This window comes from Brassica oleracea, chromosome C8 (genome assembly GCF_000695525.1).
Source record: "Brassica oleracea var. oleracea cultivar TO1000 chromosome C8, BOL, whole genome shotgun sequence".
In the NCBI taxonomy this organism is placed as follows: Eukaryota; Viridiplantae; Streptophyta; class Magnoliopsida; order Brassicales; family Brassicaceae; genus Brassica; species Brassica oleracea.
The window spans coordinates 964,189-968,402 of NC_027755.1; the positions used below are offsets into that span (position 1 = coordinate 964,189).

Genomic DNA, 4,214 nt, shown 5'->3' on the forward strand with positions numbered 1-4,214 from the left:
AATTACTATATTTTAGAGTGAAATATAGAAATAATTTTTGTGTGCTACCGGGAGATGCGCATAAAACATTGATAACGTTGCTGTGAATGTGATCAACAAATGCTGGAAGAAGACAAAGCATGAGGAAACAGGATAAAGACAAGGCATTATCGAAATGTTTTCTTCACTGATTCTATAATTGGTTAGCCACACTTTAGATGAATATTCTATAATTTACTTGTAGAAATGTTTTCTTCACTGATTTTTTTTTTTTTTGATTAACTTGGGTATCTCAAATCCATGGAGAAGCCCAGACTAATCCCCAAGTGGAAGTGCAGCCCATGGATAGACCCTTTCTCCGGATATTCAAATAGGCCCTAAAGCATAGGTCTATGTCCGTGTTAGGTGACCAGGATAATTGTGACTTAGTTTCGCGCAGCAGGTAAGTGACCAGGATAATTGTGACTTACCACTCGACCACAATCACCCGGTTTTCTTCACTGATTCTTGTCCTACCATTCAAATCTCTTTCTCTACCATTCTTTGTAAAGACCTATAAGTTTTGACCACTGTCCACTGACCCTATATATTTACCATCATACTTTAATTTATTGTTGCACACTCAAAGATTATCCATCCAAAAGAATATTTTAGCATATTGTTACGGCCGGTGAATAATCAAAAATGGTTAACTACAAATCTCAAAAGTTGAAAAGCAACAAGCTGAGTCACAGTTTAATAAGTATATAGTATACAAAAATGAAGAATAACTTCTTACCAGAAAAAATGAAGAATCACTAAACCTATATGGCAACGACATATGTTAAATTTGGATAGCAAGTGTAACAAACAAAAAGAGGTTATTAATAGCGTATTAGTTACGTTGCTACTAGGGATGTATATAGATGAACTCATCCTCTTTGCACTCTCGAATTCCAATTTCCAATACTTTTCCACCATGAGAAGAAGTTGGTAATATATCACAACACTGTCTTCTCGGAGCCTTCAACTACCACATCCAGAAATGGTTAGTTAAGATTAATAAGCTTAATATAAAAAGAAAAAGGTAACACTTTTACGTAATACTAGTATTTTTATGGTGTGGTTATAAAATTTAAAAAATATATATTTTGAATATTTCAGTTTTACTCATTTAATCAGTATTATTTTAAGAATTAATTCTCAAAGTTCATTCCAGATAAATATTGAAATGGATTTTTTTGAAATTTTTTAACCAACAACTTAAATTACATATAAATATGCGAACTGATTTCAAACTTATCTGAATTATATTGAAGTTTTCTTGTAATTTGAAACATCTTAATGTATTTTCAAGCATTTATCTCTTAGAAAAAAAATCTTTTTTCCAGGCATTTATCTTGCACTTCTTGTAAATAATATGTGACATTCCTAGTTTTGTTGGTACCTAATTCTAGAGTAAAAGGGATAAATATTTCTAGGGAGAATTTCAGTAATTGACATTTCAACAAATCACTGCTAATCTAGCAAATGATTTTCATTGATGACCAAAACTTCATTATTTATCCTATTATCCACATAGATACACAATATCTTTAATCCAAAACCAAATTCACAAAACTAAGAAAAAGTAGATTGACTTACTTGTCTGATATCCGGATCCAACCTTGTTGAAAACACTCTAACCTCTTTGATTTTTCGAGGAGATGAAATGGGATCGTACGTGCAATTCTGGTAAGCTTGCTTATACACACTTTTAATAGTTCCATCACCGGGAGAAGAAGAAACATGTTCCATGAAGAAAGTGACAGGTCTTTGGCGTGGATCAGGATGAACATCTCTTGTGTTGAAGGTGTACACTCTTGCCAACCCGCCGTAATTTATCCATGTTCGAAACGTTTTTTGTGTTCGCAAAACATCCCGTAGAAATAAATGCCTACTCTCAATCTAATTTTAGGGACAACCAAAATTTATTTTGAATTAATAACCTTAAGTTACATGTCATGCAGAATCATGTATATAGTTAGGGCACAAAACGATATTCTATTTGTTCCTGAATATAAGATGTTTAGGTAAAAACACACATATTAAGAAACTACTTTTTGTTTAGAAAGTATCATTAAAATTATAAATTAATGGTATTCAACCAATTACAAAATAGACTATTAAAATATGATTGGATATACAGTTTTTAATAAAATAAAAGTTACCTAGAAAAATGAAAACATCTTATATATTGGAACATCAAAATTCTGTAAAACATCGTACTTTTAGGAACATATGAACTATTAATTACCTGAACAGCGTAGCCCCAGGAGAAAGAGATGGTCCAAGAGCGCCAACGGTAGAGCGCCAACGGTCGTAGCAAACGGAGACTTGAAATATACGTAGAGGATCAAGTTCTACGGCGGAGAAGAGGTGGCTGACGGCCGAGAATGTGGTTGAGTTTGGGAAAATTGGATCAATGTGGGCCATGTGGTGTAGAGACACCAACGGTCTCGTTGAATGTGATGTTAATATTCCCAAGGCATTTCCTCTCACATCAAATTGATTAATTTTTTTTTAAACGACAACATTTAATCAATATTTTGCAAAAATAATCTTAATTTTAATACTCCTTCTCTTTCACAAAGATAAACTTTTTAGTGTTTACATACATATTAAGAAAACACATTAAATTATTATAATAAATGTATTATTTTTTTTATAATTTTCAATTTTTAATAATTTTTAACCAATAGTAATTCAATAAAGTCAATTAATTTTCTTGAACATCACAATTTTTAGTAGAAAATACAAAAAATCTATCTTTGTGAAATAATTCTTTTTTCTAAAACATCTAACTTAGTGAAACGGAGGGAGTAAATTTTTAGTAAACCTAATGGAAGCCAGACTCATGAGACAATCCAACTCCAAGCTCAAGCATACAAGCATGAACCCTAGAGTCTCCTCCGTACAAACGTGGATACCTTTCGATACATGAATCGAAACCTTTAGCTAAAACGTTAGCCAACGAGTTGCTTATAGCGATCCCTCCACCGCCAAATGCCATGTCGTGTCCGAACAACGATTTCTGGTGATAAATCTCTGAGCTTGCTCCTATGTAATACCATGATGTGTGGTTGTATTTGGAGAGCGTTCTTGCGAGGTTTTCAGGGATGAATATAGTGTCGTCGTCTCCAAATACGTACCATCTTACTTCCTCTAAGGAGGTATTAAACATCTTTACAGTTTCTGTCGCATCCCCGTCCCGGGATCTTGACATAGGGCTTAGACGTTTCGATAGAAATGAGACTGCCTTGGTTCAGATCAAGAGAATTGATTGTGAACAAGGTGGGATGAGTGAAATGATCAGAATGGATCATGGGAAAACTCAGTCTATGTTAATAAATGGATCAAAGGACTTAGACGGATTGAATAGGATGAAGAGAACAAGTTGGGAAAGTTGTACAGTAGCTGGACGATGTAGACGGGTAGCTCGATCAGCTAAACAAAGCTCGATCAAGTGCAGTCTAGCTCGGTCCAAGTTATGTCAGCTCAACTAGCTGAGCTACTAGCTCACTCAGCTGGGTCAGCTGAGATTCAGCTCAACTCAGCTGGACTGAGTGTTCGGGTCTCGAGCAGTTGGGCCAGGTCTGGACTATGGTCGGGCCATATGGTCGACCCAAGGTGGCTACGGGCCGGTGGGCTCTTGTGGTCGGGCCATGGGCTTGGGATATCAGTTTGGGCTTGGGTTTGACATGCCTAGATGTTGTTGGACGTGCCTAGATGTATCTGGAAACCTCCAAGATCCAACAGGTGCAATCTGGACCGTTGATTGTAATCGATGGCCAAGATCTGTTCCGAAAGGATGCTTGGAAGGGATGTGTTCCTTCGCACATGCCCTTTGGTTTTCTATATAAAGGGAGGACGTCCAGGGTTCAGTCTAATTCTGTCTGAGACAAAGGACACACGTCCTAAACAAAGAGATCCCCCAATGAGAACCGAGGATCCCAGTCGGAAGAGCAGGATCCGGGATCAAAGCCATAAGGGCACGATCCGGTTCATGGTGAGTATGGCTTTAGCCATATGAGGCCGTGGCTTTTATAAGTCACTGAGGCCAAGAGGAAGACCTATTCCTGGAGGGAAATAGGCGCAAAGGACCAAGGGTCCAAGGGCGGTTAGCAGAGAGACGAGCTGACAGATCGGTAAGGGCTATAGCGGCTGTGAGTGGTTCTATCTCTGTCTCTTTATATTATTATGTCTATATGATATAT

The 4,214-nt window shown here is 36.8% G+C and overlaps 1 long non-coding RNA gene across 1 annotated transcript; it reads right to left on the reverse strand.

Annotated features, from left to right (window-relative positions):
* Window positions 1-713: 713 nt before the first annotated feature.
* LOC106308313 lies at window positions 714-2,605 on the reverse strand. Its single transcript, XR_001263564.1, has 3 exons — window positions 2,255-2,605; window positions 1,603-1,905; window positions 714-988 (listed from the first exon to the last, which is right to left on the reverse strand). It is a non-coding gene; the product is annotated as an uncharacterized LOC106308313 (long non-coding RNA).
* Window positions 2,606-4,214: the final 1,609 nt, after the last annotated feature.